Below are 19,054 nucleotides of genomic sequence, written 5' to 3'. Positions count from 1 at the left end.
ACCATCCTTATTATTAAAGGTTGGACCTCTCTGGTCTGGCACCCTCAGGACCCATCTGGTCCTGAACAAGGGAGTTTGCCAAAGCAGAGGGGTCAATTCCAGCCCCTCTGTTGCCAGCCCCAGTTGCTAGTCTCTGCTCCCAGCCACTGGACTCCCAGCCGGCCCCGGCTCCCAGCTGCTGGGGGACTCTGGTCTTAGGGCTTTCTGGTCCAACAGCAGGACCACAAATGGTGCCAGACCAGAGAGGCTCACCTGTACTTCTGTGTGTAACAGCCCCTTGTGCTAGGCACTGTACACACCTAGGCTACGTCTACACTGGCATGATTTTCCGGAAATGCTTTTAACGGAAAAGTTTTCCATTAAATGCATTTTTGGAAAAGAGCGTCTAGATTGGCAGGACGCTTTTCCGGAAAAGCACTTTTTCCGGAAAAGCGTCCGTGGCCAATCTAGACGTGCTTTTACGCAAAAAAGCCCCGATCGTCATTTTCGCGATCGGGGCTTTTTTGCAGAAAACACTACTGTGCTGTCTACACTGGCCCTTTTCCGGAACAGTTTTCCGGAAAAAGACTTTTGCCTGAACAGGAGCAGCATAGTTTTTCCGGAAAAGCACTGATGATTTTGCATTAGATCGTCAGTGCTTTTCCGGAAATTCAAGCGGCCAGTGTAGACAGCTGGCAAGTTTTTCCGGAAAAGCAGCTGATTTTCCAGAATAACTTGCCAGTGTAGACACAGCCCCATAGTGTGGAAGATTGTTCCTGCCCCACAGAGCTTGCAATCCTATATTAGAAAGCCCTTCTCCTGGCCAACAGGATTTCCTTCCTCCAGCAGCAGGCCAGAGGCAGCAGCTTTTCCACAGTGTTCATGAATAAATCAGGTGCATTTTGCCCCAGCACTTCTACACAAATTGAATAATTCTGCCCTTAGCCACACCTGGGTTTCTCCTGAGTTTTCAATGGAGGAACCAAAGGCAGAAGCTGGACCAGAGAATGCAGCCAGGGTTCACAATGAGAAATCAAATCAGTGCTCAGAGCTGGGGGGCAGATGCTGAACCCTACGGCTTCCACGGTAAGTTGTGTCTCTGATGTGCCAGTCCTGGATTATTACAGCTGATGGCGATGTCTCCTTCATCCCGTGCTGGAGGGTGTAGTGGTCCTGGGAGCAACCCTCTGGCCTCAACCCCAGAACCGCCTTTGCTCTGTGCTGTGAACATGAGCCTGTGTGCCTGGGGCAGAACCACCGGGCACAGATCTGAAATGCTGCACGTGAAAGGGAAGTTTCTGCTGAGCTCCGAGTCCATCTGCTCTCTTCACAGTGGGTCCCACTGCATGCGGAGTAGGGGTGAAGGCTGTACTGTGATAGGCTAGTGAACCAATACACCCCTTGGTAACAGAGGCAGAAGCATGGGGGAGGACGGGAGGGTGGGAGGGAGCTACGTGCAAAACCCTTCATTTTACTAATCTTTGGCAAGTTACTTAATCCCTGCATTAGCGGTGAGATTCTCCTGTCACTTGCAGCAGGGCAGCTCTATCTCACTGTAACCGCACCGATTTCAGTGAAATCACTCCAGATTTACACCAGCCTGAGCAGATCAGGTTTCAGCCCGTCCTCTCCACTCCACACATCTGAAGGCTTGAGCAGCTGCACTCGCTCTGTGCCCTAATGTGTGTACATGAGACTGGCTGGGAACCAGCGTAGGCCGCACAGGAGCTGGTAGACTCAGCTCCTGGGGCTGTCCCCCGATGTCTTCTTTGCCCACCGTTTCAGACAAACACCTCCCTCCTGCCATCTGCCTCCTCCCTTCTTCCAGGCTGGTGTGCTCCCCTCCCTGCCTCTCTCACACACACGCGGCACAGTCCCTGTGCCGATGCACACACCACCTCCAGGGCCAGGCGGGTTTGTCTTCTGTGCGCGCCAGCCCATGGGTAATTGCAATACGAGGAGCAGGCTCTCGTTTACCACCTCATTATCCTCTCCCCCCTCTGTTGGCTCAGAGAGAATCCGGGGGGCTGCCAAGAAAGCACAAAGCAGTGAGTGGAACGTACATTGCTTCTGTTGCTTCCCTCAGGCATCTGGGATTCATCAGCGGGCCCGAAATAGGTTTCGATGTGTGAAGAGTGAGCAGCAGGGGGGAGGAGGGAAGGTGGGGGGAAAGGCGTTGGTTTGAAAATCAGAGAGGGAGCCGCGAAAAAGCTCCTCAGATTATTTTTTAATCTCTCCCAGCAGAAGAGACTTTTCATGATGCATCTGCTCCCTGGCAGAGGAAATCATTTTTCTGAACCCTGGTCTCATCGCGTCTCACCACATCTCACCATCCTGCTTCTTTTAGCTAAGTGCCTTTCGTTCACAGCTGATGGAGGGCTTTGGTGAGAACTGCGCATGGTGCCCCAGTCCGGGAATGAGGCTTTGCAGTCCCATGTGTCCTTCTGATAGAGTGTTAGCAAGATCGATGAGTCTCATTAGGACAGAGCGGCTCTGGCTTGGAAAAGCAGCAGGCTCAGCTATTGTTATGGATGTCTCCATGGAAGCATCGGTGTTAATGCCCCCCTTTTCTCCAGATTTCCAGGATTCAGTGTAGATTGAATGTCTTGCACCAAAAGGACAGACACTTCCCCTCAGGTTGACCTAACTACATTGCGAAGAGTGGGGAAAAGTTTCACACCCTCTGCGGTTATAGTCAGGTCAACCTAACTCCCACTGTAGATGCAACTAAGTGGAGAGAAATATCTTCCCATTGACTTAGCTACCACCTCTCAGAAAAGTGGAGAAACTCCTTCCATCAATGTAGGGAAGCACCTACACTACAGCCGCAGAGTTGCAGCAACATGCACCACAGATGTGTCGCTGTTTGTAGACATCGCCTACGTGACATAGCCCAGAATCAGAGAGGAAGACAGGGAATTGAAGTCAAGTCTCCTGAACTGCAAGCTAGTTCCTAAGCATTGGACCACCCATCTTGTTTCTGGGGGAATAAAATTGGGTTTTCAAAAATTAAACTTTTAGCCCGTATTAAGAAGAAAAACATGACTGTTAATTTCAAGAAAGGCGTGTGAAATATAAGCTCACTTGAATCTAAAGCAACTTTAAAAAAACACAGCTCCTCAGTAGTTGCTAATTAACTTATAAGTTGAACTGATCATTTTAATAAAGGACAAACAAAAACGGGATAGAGGAAGAGAAAAAATAACACAAATGTTGATGAACAGGGATTTCCTCCTCTCTCTCCCCCCTCCTCCCTCCCCGTTACATCTTTTTCTGTAGTCCAAACATCTTAGTATCTGGAATATTGTTTTCTTATTCACCCAAGATCATTACAAATACAATATTTACCATTGCATATCACGCAATATGACAACTAATACAAAACAGATGCCTGAATACCGATTTCATTAAATTCCTTGTAAATGATTTGATTTCATGCCCCCTAATTTGTATTGTATGAGCTACATCTGGATAAAATGGACAGGATGTCCTAAGTGTCATTTTTTTCATCTTCCCCTTTAACCATTTTATATACACAACCTTTACCAGCAGAAGAACCAAAGGAAATAATTAAAGTGCAAGATGGCCACAGACACTAGGAATCTGTTCTTTGTTCTCATGGGTTTGGAATCTGAAATATGTTGGAGAAGGAGTGAATTTTCTATAAAATATTTTATTGAGTAACGTATTTAGAAAGCTCATCCCTTTCCAGTAATTGCAACACTTGTTTACCAATGGGAGAGTTATAATTTTCTGAAATTTCAGTTGTTCTAGGTAAAGGCATATTTCCTAGAATCAACTGATTTGTTACACTTCTGAGAAACATTCTCATCCCCTGCTCACAGAAAGTGGAAGTTACTTAACAAGTAACTCTACTGTAATCAATGTGGCCACTTGCAGGGGAAGTCGGTGGAGAAAGAGGAAGGATCATCCAGTGATTGAGTTGATAGGACTTAGAAGAACCTGGTTCAACTCCCTGCTTTGTAACAGACTTTCTGTGTGATCTTGGGCAGGTTGCTTAGGGGCTGGATTTATTAGGTATTTAGGAATCTAGCAGGGTTTATAAAAAGTGCCTATGTGAGTCAATAGAAGTTAGTTGTAAATCCCCCAGTTCCTTAGTTAGATGCTGTGACGGACCGGGCCGTGTCTGGGCACAGCTGAGGGCATCCGCTCAGGGCAAATTGCTCAAATCCGGGGCTCCTTACAGCCCCCAGACTGGTGACCTCTCCAAACTGGCCACAAACCAGTCCCACAGAGCGCTCCAGCAGCCTGCCTGAAGCCTCACGAGCAAAACCCCTCCGACACCCCAGCAATATCCATGCCCCGGATGGCCCTAGGCCTCATACACAGGCGGGGGGTCCTAGCACCCAATCCCACCTACCCCGAACAAGTTCTTTCCGGTTCCAAGAAACCAGCCACAGATCCCTGGTGAATATACCCTCTGGACCTTACCCACAAATCACTCTGGGCCAATCCTTTAGAATCTATATCTAAAGGTTTATTATCACAAGCAAGAAAAGTATGAAAGTAAGGTTGTTAAAGGAACGTTACATGCACCGAATCTCCCAGTTCTCGATGCAGGCTCTAGCAGAGATGTTACAGCTGCTGGTTTAAAAGTTCTTGTTGAACATCCTAGCATCAGGCTGGCTTCACAGGTCTTTCCAGCTCTTCGATCCCTGCAATGCTGCCTCTGGGATGAAGTGCTGAGCTGAGAACAAAATGGCCTCGACCACATGGCCTCTTTATACTTCCTTCCTGGCCTCTTCTTGGCCGCAGCCGGTCACCTGGCCCTCAGCCTCTCTCTGCTGCAGCTCTTAGGTCTCCGCCCTCATGCTTTAGGTGTGTCCTTGGCCCATCGAGTGCCATTGTCCCACAGGGCCACACTAATTAGCATGTCCATAGGCTGGGCTCTGCCCAATGCTCAACCACATTCAGAGAAATATTCAGCTTCCTCACACATTACAGATTCCTACCTACACACACAGACATTATACACTCACATAAATAGTGTACACAGGATGAGCAGACAGTAAGCTCCCATTCAACACCCCACATGGCCCCCTTTTATACCATTTTTGGGGCCAGCACCCGCACCTATGGGTGCAGCCATGATCTGGCTGCTTCCCTCAAATTCGGTCATGTGACAGATGCCTAAATGATTTGTAAATCTGGCAGTCTGTGGCTCAGTTTCCCCACGAGGCATATATTTGATATCCTTCCCAGGAGTGCTGCAAGGATGAATACATGAAAGAGGATCTCAGACACTACTGTGATGGGCACCTGACTCCCCTGCTACTCAATATGAAGTTATCAGACGTTAGCAATACCTAGTTGAGTTTGAACAATGGTGTGTCCTTTAGTTCAGGTCTGTAATTTGCCTTAAAAATGATTTTCAAACATTGTTCTGTGAATTTGCCAGAAGACTGAGTACCTAATTTATGCACATTTACTTCAACAGCCTGCAAAACACACACCTCACATGCAGCCCCCAACCACACCAGGCTCTTATCAGAAACCAACTCCTCACAGACCCACGGACTCAAAGCCACACCAGACCCCGTCAGAACAACAGATGCAAAACCTGCAGACATCTCCACTGCAACAGTGATCAACGCCCCCCACAATGCACTTTGCAAAATCCAGGGGTCCTACACATGCTTATCACAGCATGTGAGCATGTGGCATAGCTCATCCCCTGAAGCAGTTGCCCAATAAAAGTTACGTGGGTGAAACCAGACAATCCCTCCACTCTTGAATGAATTCACACCAGCAGAGCCGACACCGTCTGTGGGCCTCTGGGCAAAGGCAGGGGCAGCTCCCTGTCCTGGGAAGTGGGGAGGCTTCAGGTAAAAGGGTGGGGCAGCCATCCATCAGCACCACCCACAGCATGGCACTGCCCCCCAAAACCCAGAGCCGTGCGGAGCATGTAGTGTCACGCTCCAAAAGGGCCTGGGGCTCTGGCTGCCACCACTAGCATCATAGTAGCTGCAGTGGCCAGGAGTCCTGGGCCCTTTTGAATCACTAAACTCAGGAGCAACTGCCCCTCTTCCCCTTCCCTCTCCCCCCCTCCCCCACCCCCGGCCTGTGAATGGGCCTGTTTTACAAGGAAACATGATAAAAGATTTTTTAAAATCCTGTTCCTTCTCCCCCGTGGATGAACCCTTTGCACAAAGTGATCACTCCATAGGATCTTCAGTACTCATCCTCATAGCAAACCTGCACAGCACCTTCAGTAGGAGAGCCTGGACGCTTATATTCATAGTGCGGCTAGACACTTCAATTCATAATGCTGCTAAAACCATGGTGCAAACAGAGACACTGGTCCCATGGCTCATTACAATGATCCCTGACCCTCACCTCTCTGCTAACCCTTAATGGCCCTCTTCAGATGGCTTTTGCACAACAATCTAACCTTTATGGCTCGCCCCATATCACGTGACTTTCTACCACACCTCCCCTATTACACTGAACTATCTGTCCCAACTCCTGGTTAAACACTGATTTCTTTCCCAGATCTGAAGAACTCTCTGTAGTTTGAAAGCTTAGTGCCTTGGAGGGAAGATGCCCCAATTAAGGATATTACCTTACCCGCCTTGTCTCCCATATCCCAACACCTGTGCAGTTACAACAACAAATACATTTGTGAGTCTTTAAGGTGCCATGAGACTCCTCATTGCACACAGCTCATAACTGTTCCTGGTGCTTTCCTCTGTTGTCTTATCCTTAGGCTGTAATCTAGCTGGGAAAGGGACTGTCTTTTTGTTGCCTGTGTGTACAGTGCCTAGCACAATGAGGGTGGAGTCCCAGGCATTAATTAATCGCAGGGATACATAATAAAATACGACAGATCTCCTTCAGACTGTGCCCTTTGTGAAGTTACGCCCAGGCAATCTTGTTTAGCAGTGCAAATATTTTGAACTGCTCTTCCCTAAGTGTCACTCTACTGACACACACAAGCCACAGACTGGATGATGGGGCTAGAGAGGCAGACAGACTTGCTGGGCCTCTGGTGGGGATGCCCAGTTCCATGCTCCCAGAAAGGGTGTGGCTTTGGGTGGAAGGGACGGGCCTTGGCAGCCAGCCTTCAGCATCACACAGACTGTGCCATGTCCCTCCCACCCTCCTGGAGCATGCCACTTGGGTCTCCGGCCACAGCTGGGAGCCCTGGCCCTTTTAAATCACCAGGACCTGGAGCAATTGCCCCCTTTCCCCTCCCTCCATTAGAGGGCCTGGATGGGGCTGAGTTGTAATACCACGAGAGGACACAGCTGTGGGAAGGGGCCCATAGTTGCTCCAAAGGACAAAGTGGCTGCAAAAGCTGAAGCTAGAAGCTAAGTTACTGTCAGCATGCAGAGGGGTAGTCAATTTAGTCTGTAACTAGAAAAACTTAAAAACATGAATAGTCTAGTAGCACCTTAAAGGCCACTTACATATTTTTATGTCTTTAAGGTGCTACTAGACCATTTGTTGTTTTTAAGTTTTGTGGGCGAGTTTTTTGTTAGCATTCAGCTCACAATGCGGTACCAACGCTTCTCCTTCTGCCTTGCCGGGTACGGTCCCAGGAGCAGCCCTGAGGCTAGTGGTCCTTTCCTGTGTGGCGCTGAGAGCCCTCTACTCCCCTGGCAGAGGCTTTTCTTCAGAGCAAAGGATCATGCTAAGCAAGGGGACCGTGAGGCACACCTAGCAACGGCCGAGCGGCTTCCTTTCCTTCCTCAGCATCCCCCGGCACCGCTGGCCTGCTGCAGGCCTGTCCTTAGTAATGTTGTTGTCTAGATTTCAGCAGCTCCAGCTTTGATTGATCAAAGGCTTTCGAAGAGGCGCGCCTCAAAGAGCAGAGGCCACCGCTGAGCTCTGAAGTAATTACCAGCCTCACAATGTGAAACCTGCTCATGTATAGTCATTTCGCCCCCACAGCCAGCGCATCCTGCTACACTGCACAATGGGCCTCGGCTCCACTCTGTCTTCATTAAAGCTGTGGGTATCGCCACAGACCCAAACAGCCCTTGGTTCATGAATCTAACTTTCCACTTAGGGCTCTGCAAGCTCTTAGTTCTGACAGGATCTATTTCGGTTTTCTTGGAGGCACATGGCTCCTGCAGTGTCTTCTTGCAAAAGCCATTATAGCAATCCCTTCAGTTCTGGGCATCAGTGAGCCGGCCTCACACTAAGACACCCATATTCCTGTTTCCCAGAGTCTCACTGGAGCTCTGCTTTCAGCAGCACAGTTTAATATTATTACTTGTACATTTCCCAGTGTGCAGATTTCTCTCTCTGTGAACAGGGCTTGTCTGTGATGGTTTTCACAAGCCATCAGCATGCATCTCCATGCTGCCAGGGACATGGAGTGACAGCAAGACAGCTCTGCAAAACATCCAGCCAAAGGAAACCTCTTACTTCCTCTCCTGGGCTTGTCTCTTCTTAGCTCCCAGCCACTCTGCTGGCCTGTGGAGGTCTCCCGGCCCTGTGAGGGGGCAAGTGAGACTCTGCAGGCAGCTTCTAGTCTCATCTCCCTAGCCCAGCTCCAGTAGGAAGCTACCCAGCCCAGAGGAGCTGGAGCTGTCCTTGGAGGGCCCATTCATGGCAATGGCCTTTGGATCAGGCCCCAAGAGATTGCTGGGAGGAAGAACAGTAGGCGAGGACTCACCTAAGGTCAGACCTATGGTGATGATTCCCCACAGCTCTCGGCTAGCCAGAGGTGGAACTCGTGGGTGAAGGGTGCTAGCGCAGGAGTGCGGGGGCGGTGGGCTCCCGTGGAGATACGGGGAGGCCAGGACGCCAGGGTTTAAAGACAAATTTTGATCCTAGCTCTTAGTTAGTCTGGGGCAGGGGTGGGGCCAGGCTGGCTTGCCTGGATCCAGCCCCTGAGGCTCATGGCCCTTCCCCCAGTACTGGGGAGCCTGCACTGGCACTCCAGCCTCTCCACTGCCCTGTCACAGGGCTAGAGCCCAGCCTCAGCCTCTACTGGGCTCTGGTGTGAGGGGAATGTGGGGAGTGAGTTGGGGGGGGGGGTTGTTTCTTCTCACTTGTGTGCAGCCCCTGGCTGATTTTTCTGTGGCTCAGTGGTCCCCCAACCCAAAAAAGGTTCCCTGTCCCTGGTCTAGGGCCTGATCCACCAGGCCCTCCTGTTTCCCTGAAGGAAAAGTAAATTTAAAAGAGACAACGGTGTTAAAATATAGAATGAAAGAAAGAACTGGCTGGAACAAAAGAAAAATGCAAATACTATAGATAAGATTTAACTATAAAATAAAATGGTGAATGATTAGATGTATTAGTAGCTGTAATTATGAAATAAAGAAATAACTAGGGCTCTTACCCTACAATTGAAATCCATTGGGCTGCATTTAGGTGCAAAGATCTGCCTAGGGGATTGGGCCCTGCATGCATACCTGACACCACTTCAAGTATTTTGCTTATTTGTTGTCGCTTAGGCTAGATCTATACTATGGCCTTTTTTCGGAAAAAGCTACGCAAATTGCGCTCCGCAATTTGTGTAGCTTTTTCTGATTGCATTTCCGGAAGAGGCTTTTCTGCCATTTGGCCCCATCTAGACAGGGCCAAATGGCGGGAAAGCCTCCTCTTTTGAAGGAGCCCATATTTCTCGTAGAGTGAGGTATACAGGGCCCCCCAAAAGAGCGCTTTTGCTGTTCTGCAAAAAAACGCGGAAGAGTAAATGCGTTCCCGGAAAACCCCCGCAGTCTAGACATACCCTTAATTACTATGTGCCTGCTTGATCTATTTATACTGTAAGATTTTGGGGATGGGGCTGTCTCTTACTACGTGCATGTGCCCCTCCTAACACAGGGTCAGACACTGATCCTGAATGGAGCCTCAGGCAGTATTGCTGTATAATATTAAATAATAATTGCCCTGAACAGAATTTAACCTCCGTGCTGCAGAGTGTAGGCTGCTCATTGCAGTGGTCAGGAAGGATTCTTGCCCTCTGACAACTGGGGGAGTTTGTCTGTACAGCTTATGAATTCTAGCTGCTACTGGGAAGTTGTTCTTATGAAATGTGCTGTATCATGGACATTTTGAAGAGTGGGGGTGCTGAAATCCAGCCCCCTTACTCCTATCTACATCCCCTCCCATCCGCAGCTGAGGCCTGCAGCAGAGCCCCCCAGCACAAAGGGCCAGCAGCAGAGCTGCTGGCATGAGCGGTGGCAGACGGGTCTCTGGGGGTGCTGCAGCACACCCCCCTCCAGAGTTCCCATGTTTATGATCATGGACTGTCTCTGCATCTGTACTTACTTGCTGTGGGCTGATAGGCCTTTAGCATGTACATCCCAGACTAGCAGAGCTGGTTTTAGGAGCGGGCGAATCGGGCAGTCACCCGGGGCCACCATTTTCAAGGGGCCGCCGAAATGTAACACAATGAATTGTATAATGGGAAAAATTGCAAAAGCTTTGGCCAGATATTTTTCATGTTTTCTCAGCAGCAAAACTGCCCCGCTCAGCGCTCTGCCCTGCACTGAGGCTGCTTCTCACTCTCTGGTGCTGGAAACCCGTCTCTGGCATCCCGCATCTGCAGCTCCCTCCCCACCAGACACTCCTGGGACAGTCTCCCGTCTCCGGACAGCTCCCCTAGTGTCTGTATTTCCCAGCCGGGCCCAGGGCACGAGGCAGCAGGAGCGTCTGGAAGGCAGGAAATATTTCATTCCCCTATATGCAAACTTAAGGATCAAAGAACACTTTTTGAATATTTGGGCTAACATGGCACATTGTTGTAAGGGCCGCAAAAAGAAATTTGCCCGGGGCTGCCAATTGGTGAGGGCCGGTCCTACAGACTAGATACAACGGGCCACTGTGCTGAGCCATGAATAGATGTGCTAAGGAAGTTGGCTGAAGAAGGGAAAAGCCACTTCCTCCTGTTTGTTGGCAGGGATCTAGGGATTGGAAAGTCAAAATTCTCAGCAGCAGGCCATGGGAGCTGAGTGGTGGTGGTGGGATGTAGACACAAGAAGATTCACAGGAAGCTTTTGGGCAGAAGACGGGGAAGAGACTGGCAGGATTTTATAGCAGAGGACCCAGTTTAGCTGTGAGATTGAGCAAAGTCAAAGTAAGGTGAGTGGGTGAGGCAGGGGGCGCCATGGTTGAGAAACCAGGTGCTGCGACAGAAGGGTTCTGGCGGCCCCCAGAAGTCCCTGACCCCCACCCAAAGAATGCTCTTGGGTGGAGAGAAAACTGGGGCAGGGACATGTGTGTAGGTTTTATGATTTGTGTCTAGTGCCTTAGAATCCTGTGCGGAGTCTGCCTGCGTGCTGCGTGCTGCGTGCTGCGTGCTGCGTGCTGCGTGCTGCGTGCTACACCTATTGTGTGCTCCTAGCAGAGTTAACTTGTGGACCTAGGACACCTGGACAAGCAGAGTTCTGGGAGCTAGTGTGTTTAAGCTACAGGGTGTGGGTGTCGGTATGGGGAGTGGGTGCTGGGCCCAGGGGCAGTGCCTAGACGCTTTTCCAGCTCTGGAGGTTTAAAGCACATAGGAGGTAGCAACTAATTCCTCATAATAATCGGGTAAGTGCCTAAGTTGGGGCTTTTGACTAGTTCTGTGACACCCCGTCGTTGGCAGCTGGCGAGGTGCAGTGGGCAGGCAGGAAGACAGCTGGCCTTTCTCAGAAGACTGCTGGAAGTCTGTGTAGCCTCTGACAGCCTGGGGAATTTTGCAGATACATCCCCTTTGCCGTAAAGCAGACATACATCATGCTGTCACTCGCTTTGTGTATATGTTGGTGGCATGTGGGCTGTCTAACTCTTCTCTTGCACCCTGCTCTGCAATTTTAGACCTGAGATGGTTGCTCATGAGATTGATTTTAAATCCTGCTAGTGCTCATATATAGTTGCCAGATGATGGCAGTATGTGTGGCATGGATTATTGCTCAGACTTGCTATTCTCAAGAGGCAGACAACCGCCTGCAAGGGACCGTGCTTTGCCTCTTGACGATGGCAATTTTCTCTGAAGTCTTGATACCCCCGAACCACATCTGCTGCAATAAATGCATAGTGGGTCCCTCCCAGATCCTCAAAAGCACCCCAGTGCTAGATCTCCTTCAGGAGTTTTCCAACCTGGAAGGAGGGCAACATACCATAGACAGCTCCATATGCCAGAAGTCCTGTGGATACCTTGGACCAAGGACCCTGGACAGTTACCCCCACTCTAAGGCTGCACGGTTAACCTTAAAACCTCCATCAAGGTGGCTGATTGGCCTAGGAAGTGTCTTTTCCAGGCAGCTTGCACTTCTAAGCCTGAGAGAGGTAATACTGTTTAATCAGCATTGCCTACTGCTACCACAATGTATAAAACTCCCAACTTCCACCAAATACACAAGGGATGTCCTTACCTTTCAGTGGCTTTAACAAGCTTTGTAGTTCGACGGTCACATGCACTTTATAGCCCAAGCAAAGATGTTACACGTATTTATAGCCACATTCTGCTCTTTGGAGCAGCCACCCGGCATCCTTCTTACACAGAGCTGTTTAACAGCGCATAGAAGGTGGCCCACGTCCTCTATTCTAAATGAGAGATTCCCGTGGGCTGGCCAGTCAGTTCAGCTAAGGACGAGTCACATGTTGATCAATAGAGCTCGCTAACATTTCACTTTGTAACTCTGCTGCGGCGGTGGCACTGATTCGGCCTTTTGTGGCAAACGAGTGAGTCTAGGAAGTACTCCTGGGAGTTCCCACAATTGTTCTGGTTCATCAGAATGTGTCTAAAGAACTCTTTGCAGCTGGGGGAACTTTCAGAAGCAGCTGGTCAGAGTTAAAAGAAAATCATTACATCAAAGGTCTCGAAGGGGGAGGAAGAGAGAAGCATCCAACTTTAAAATGGCCTGTGTTTTTCTTCCCCAGTGGGCACCAGGTTTGAAATGAAGCTGATTGGTTGACAGTTAAAGTTTGAAATGAAGGTGATTGGTGAAAGTTGCATGAGTGACTTGGTTGTGTAATCTCGGGGTGGCCGCTTCTAACAGAAATATTACATGTGACTGGGAGGGTGGGGCAAGGGTTCTAGATCGAGCGCTAGGCTGGGACCCAAGCTCTGCTCCCTCAACTTTTCTACAACTTTGTTTTCCCTCCCAACCCTGTGTCCTGTCCACTTAGCTAGTAAACTTGTGAGGCAGGAAATCTCTCTTACTCGGCATGTGCATAGTGCACAATGGGAACCAGAACTCAGTCACAGCCTCTAGGTGCTATAGACAAATAATCCAGTGTTATAAGAAAAGTGAGGTCACAACTTCATAGAAAGAGTGTCTCCGGATCTCTCCCCCAGTCACTTCCCACAAACCACTCCTCCCATTGGCCATCACTGGGTGTGTCTAGACTACAGGGTTTTGTCGACAAAAGTGGACTTTTGTCGACAAAACTATACCTGCGTCCACACTGCCTTTGAGTTATGTCGACATAACGTCGACAAAACTCAGCAGTTTTGTCGACGTATGTAAACCTCATTCTACGAGGAATAACGCCTTTTGTTGACAAAGTTCTGTCTATAGAAGGCATTATTGCATCTACACTGTCCTTTGTGTCCACACTGTTATGTCAACAAAGCGGCTTGCTTTGTGGACAGAACTGGATGTAGTCTAGACGCTCTTTATCGACAGAAGCTTTGTCGACAGTAGCTGTCGACAAAACTTCTGTCGACAAAACCCTGTAGTCTAGACGTACCCACTAAGACCAGCTGCCCTATCACTCTGCTCAGGGGAGCTGACAGCCTGCGTGGACTTAGTGCCACTCCCATGTCAGCGGACATGTTCCACATCATGCAGCTCGCCTTCCCTCCTATTGGCTATTCGCCTACACCAGCTTCCCTCCTATTGGCCATTCGCCCACACCAGCTTCCCTCCCTTTGGCCATTGCATTGACCTCCTCTATTGTTTGCCACAATGCACATAGGAAAAATGACAGCTAAAAATACAAACATGTGTGTTTTCTAGCATCTTCTAATGCTGGTCAGCAGAGGAGCCTCCCTGCTGCTGACTAACATCCACGGTGGTCGTTGCTGGGTGAATTGGGGCATTTGTGGCAAAATTGCACCATGTTTGTGTTCTGTTGTTTTCTGGCCTCTCTTGTTCTGAAAGGCCTTTCCTGAAGCTCAGACAAAGGATTTGCTTCCAGTACACACTTACTAAACCAGGAGAAAAAAAACCAACCGTTTAACCTTTTGCATGTTTCCGTAAGCCTTCTGACTGTATCCGCTCATTAGCAAAGCTGCTTGGTACTTAAACCCCAGACCCCTAATAATGCGACAATGCCTAGCACTCATTGAGTGCTTTCCACGCTCAAAGTCCTCTACAAACAGGACGCTAAACCTGATGGACTGGCTCAGACAGAATGCCTATTGAAAGCAGTGGGGCCGGATTCTCCATGTCTGCTAAGTCCCCTTTACACTGCTCTAATTGGTGGGACAGAGGGTGCGGGAGAGATGTAGAGATCGCAGTGAGGAAGATGTTCTGAGGCTGAGAAGTTACAATTAGAGATGTGAAAATTTGGGAGAATTCTCCCTGCAAGTTCAGAGATGGGGCACAAAGCAAGGGAAGTTTGAGAGACATGCCAGGGCCTTTCTCCTGCAACTACTGCCTGGTTCAGTAGGAGACGGTACATCTTGCAATGGTCTGTGCTGGGTGCAGCTTTCAAATCTGATGCGATCTTTGATTTGCTCTTTTGCTGCAAAGAGCTAATGAAGTCTGAACTTTTCCACCCAGGAGTTTGAAGGGGCAGACATCATGCTCTGGCCTTTGATTCTCAGCCCTGTAAGCATGTGTGTCTGTGTGTGTATCCATATGCCTAGTGGTGGACCATAGGAATTGTGCCACTGCTTACCGCATAGATTTGTGCGTGTATGTGTACGCATGCTATGCACACTGAATTCATGTGTTTGCATTCCTCGCGTGTATTTCTATGAGAAGTGCATTTGTGACTATGCATATGTAGGGTTACTAAAGTCTCTACGAGAGTTAGGCCTCCAGTCTGCATTGACTTGCAGCTGAAGCTGGACACCTTATTCTCTTTGGTGTCCTTAAAACACCCAGCCTATCTGCACTGTGTGTGTATTGTCTTGCTGTGTGTATTATAGGGGTGTGTATAGTGAATATGTGTTTCTCTCTGCCAGGGTTCAGTTGGTGTTGTTAATAACCCTTCTGTAAATAGACTGGGGCTTTACAGAAACAAGAATGAACTGTGATCTACAAATACACCATTAATGGAAACATCTACTAAGCAGAGCAAAATCTGCTATAGTTGCATTGAGAGTTGTTGAATTCAGTTCTGTCATCTTTACTCATGCACCTACCCATCACATAGGTCTTTTCATCTATAGCTTTATAAAGAAAGGATATCAGCAGGCCTATTTTACAGATGGGAGGACTGAGGCAGAAAGAGGGGACATGACTGATCCATTGAGGCTACCTCATTTCCCCATACAGTTATGAGTAATCTCATTGAAGTTCTGGTAGGGGGATCTGTGGAACTACTTGCATCACTAACTTGCCATTCAGTGTTGTCTGCAGAAGGCTGGAACAATTTGTACAGCGGAGGTGCTGAGAGCCTCTGAACCAAACTGTAAACCCTGTATATGATAGAAACCACTTGAAGCCAGGAATTATGGCAGCACCCCCATCATCCCTACGTCCAGTGACTGTGGGTGTCCAATGCACACCAAAGGGGCCTAAGTTAGATGCAACTTGTGCTTGTTCAAAATTAAGCATATAGTTAGATAATAATAATAATAATTAATAATAATAAATGCAGGGACCTTTGGTTTCTCAGGGGAGGATGATGTGTAAGATGAAGTATTCCTGAAATACTTTTAAGCAGACAGATTCCAAGAGTCTAGTGATAGTTTAGCCAAACGGCATTACTATCGTTACATTCCTGTAGCACCTGGGAACCCCAGGCAAGATTGGAACCTTCCAGTCCAGAAGGAAGGATCAGAGAGGAAGGATGGTCCAGTGGTTAGGCCACCAGCCTAGGACATGAGAGTCACATTCCTTGCTCCACCACAGATTTCCTGTGTGACTGTGGGCACGTCACTTATCCTCTCCATGCCTATGTTCAAGGGGGATAACTGCCCTATCCTACTTTGCAGGGGTGTGAATTCACTAAAGACTGAGGCACTCAGCTACTATGGAGGTGCAGGCTAGCTGAGCCCCAGGTATACTGTTAGGGTGCATCTGCACTGCACCCTGAGCTCAAAATGAGCTACGCAAATTGTGTAGTTTATTTTGAGAGAATTTCAAAATAACTTATTTCAAAATTTGGCGCTGTCTGCACAGTGCCAAATTTCAAAATAAAGCACTATTCCGAAATGTCCCTTAATCCTCGTGGAACGGAGAGAGAAGGGAACTGCTCCTTGCAACAGTGCTGGCTTCTGTCATGCCTTAGCTGTGGTTTTGGCCCCTCTCTTCCAGGCGAACAGGACTTTTGCACAAATCCAGGGCTCCAGAAGATGCCCTCTCTGCAAGTACCTGCTCCTCTTTCAATGGAAAAGTGACCTACCCAAATCTGCACCAGCATGGCAAGGGGGCAGCTGGCTGGCTGGTACATTGTGACTGAGCAGAGTGCCTGCTCCATGGCTCACACTGTGCATTTTCCTGAGGACTGTTTGAATCTGTTTGCTGATATACCATACAGTTACATTGCACAGTGCAGCTGCCCATAACCCCAGGGCCGTGTGTTTGTGTAGCTGTCCTCTCTTTGGCTATCTCTACATTCGCGGCTTCTTGCGAGAGTAATATGCAAATGAGGCTAAGCGTGGAATATCGCCACGCCTCATTTGCATATCTAATGAGCCACCATTTTTTTCAGAAGAGGCTCTTGCGCAAGGAGCATCTACACTGCCCCTTCTTGCGCAAGAAAAACCCTCTTGCGCAATGCCGTTCTTCCTGAAAAGTAATAGGTGTAACGGCATTGCACAAGGGGGGTTTTCTTGCGCAAGAAGGGGCAGTGTAGACACTCCTTCTTGAGCAAGAGCCTTTTCTGAAAAAAAATGGTGGCTCATTAGGTATGCAAATGAGGCTCGGCGATATTCCATGCTTAGCCTCATTTGCACATTACTCGCACAAGAAGCTGCAAGTGTAGACATAGCCTTTGTGTGTGGTACCCTTGCTGTGTGATCTGACAGCTCCCGTCCAGCAGACCTGCTCCTGCTCTTGTCGAAATCAGCAGCAAAGCTCCCATTGACTTCAATGGGCACAGGATCAGATCCTATGTTTATCAGTATTAGTTATTTTCAAGTGTGCCCACAATGTGCTAAGCTCGTTCCAAATGGGAAAAAAGGACCCTGCCCTGACCAGCACACAGTCTAAGGCAGAGAATTTAATGGAAAGGCCAGGGGGGAAGGGCACAACATCATCTATATAGTAACCCAATGTCTGTGACTCTGTAACGCTGAAACACTGGCTGTTCCCTCTGGGAGGCGCTGTTGCTTCCCACCGTGGCACTCGGCTGACTTCTGCACCTCTCAGCCAGGCTGCCACGTGGGAGCAAGCGGTGCAAGTGGCTGTTTGGGGTCTGTGCTCCCCACGAGTGGTGCAGAAGTCAGCCGAGCGCCGCGAAGGGGGGCAGAGCGGTGACATACACGCCAAAGGGGTGGGGCCTGGACGAGCATGCATCCCCGACAGAGACAGAGGATAGCGGAGAGAGAGTGAGAGGCAGGAGGGGGAGAAGAGAAAGAGAGAGACGAGAGAGAGGCAGAAGGTGGAGGAGAGCTGAGGGGGGGGAGGAGGCAATAGGAGGAGGAGGAGGAGGAGAGAGAGAGAGAGAGAGAGAGAGACGGAGAGAGAGGCAGAAGGTGGAGGAGAGCTGAGAGAGAGGGGGGAGGCAGGAGGACGAGGAGAGAGAGAGAGAGAGACTGGAGGCTCAGGAGAGAAGACCGACGTGGAGGAGAGACCTGAAAATCCCGTCATATGATGGGCTAATTGGCTAGTACACAGGCATGTTAATAAAAGCACAGATAGGCATAACTTTAATGGGCCATGCAGATGATTCTGGAGTTACTCCTAAAGCTGGACATTGACAGCCAACAAGTAGAGTTGCTTATGTTTGCAGGCTTGCTCAGGCTTAGTGGTTCACGTATGTGGCTTGTGTGGCTGAGTCAGCTTAGCTTCCTTACTTTTGCGACGGTCTTGCTGGATAACTCTGTGCAAGCCACTTTGCACCTCGGTTTTCCCAACTGTAAAATGGGAATGATGACATTACCCTTCCTTTCCAACTCACTGGAAGACCTGAACGTGAAGGGGCTACATCACTGCACAGAATATGATGCTTGTGTGCATGGGAGGGTTTTTTACACCCCCCAGTGTGTATCTGGGGAGTGGGTCTGATTGTATGTGTTGGCAGACGTGAGTGCTTTGCCTGTGAACATGCGTCCACAAGTGGTCAGCAAACTGAAAAAGCAAGTGACCTTTGTAGTTGCTGAGCGGCTGCATCATTTATAAGAAAGTAAAAGCAGCCTTGATTCCATCTCCTGTTCTCTTGCTACACCTCCCTGCAGCCTCTGCACATGACCTAGTTCTCCTGGAGGGAGATGCCAGCTGTGAAAGGTAAAGGCAGGCAGGAGCCAGGTGGGGGAGAGCTTTTCTCCCAGGTACTGACAAGTCAAACTGGGGCTGTCCTGGTTTCACGCTGCCCACATTTCCCCAGGGATCTCTGCAGTGAACTCGGGGAGCATGATTGGGAGCTATGCAAAGGTTGAATCCTTTCCCAGCAATGGAGGGGTTACGTGCAGTTTCAGATCTGTCCTTACTATTCAGAGTCAAGTCTGTGCTCTGCTGTTCCCCTGTGACGGGGCTGCGTCTCTTCCCGCTCGCTTCTTGGCATTCACGGCGCGAGTGTCTCACAGCTGTGCGTCCGCACCCCGGCCTCTGTGGCCTCCCTGGCAGTGGGGCAGTGAGTCACCAGCAGTGTCATGTTCCTGTAACAGCAGGTTCTGCTACTTTTGCACCTGGGGGAAGGATGGGTCTCTTGTCCACTGCCTTATCCTTTCCCAGCTGCCTCTTTCCTTCGCCTCCCCCGCAGGACTCCGGAGAAAAACACAGTGGTCTCAGCTGGTGTTTAAGAACATCTGAGCTGCCATACTGGTCAGACC

The 19,054-nt window shown here is 49.3% G+C and overlaps 1 protein-coding gene and 1 long non-coding RNA gene across 5 annotated transcripts in view; one reads left to right on the top strand and one right to left on the bottom strand.

Annotated features, from left to right (window-relative positions):
- Positions 1 to 19,054, top strand: part of LOC142819094 (uncharacterized) — a 94,255-nt gene that overhangs the window by 22,585 nt on the left and 52,616 nt on the right. Inside the window, exon 1 of one of the 2 annotated variants that reach the window (XR_012896803.1) lies at positions 10,877 to 11,040. The exons of the other annotated variant lie outside the window; for it this stretch is intronic. This is a non-coding gene — a long non-coding RNA (uncharacterized LOC142819094). Of the gene's footprint in view, positions 1 to 10,876; positions 11,041 to 19,054 lie in introns of those variants that run through there. 2 annotated transcript variants of the gene reach the window in all.
- CYGB (cytoglobin) overlaps positions 1 to 19,054 on the bottom strand; it is a 50,951-nt gene that overhangs the window by 25,715 nt on the left and 6,182 nt on the right. The gene's annotated exons all lie outside the window — the stretch shown is intronic.

This window comes from Pelodiscus sinensis, chromosome 20, assembly GCF_049634645.1.
Source record: "Pelodiscus sinensis isolate JC-2024 chromosome 20, ASM4963464v1, whole genome shotgun sequence".
In the NCBI taxonomy this organism is placed as follows: domain Eukaryota; kingdom Metazoa; phylum Chordata; order Testudines; family Trionychidae; genus Pelodiscus; species Pelodiscus sinensis.
This window is presented reverse-complemented; position numbering and strand designations above follow the sequence as displayed.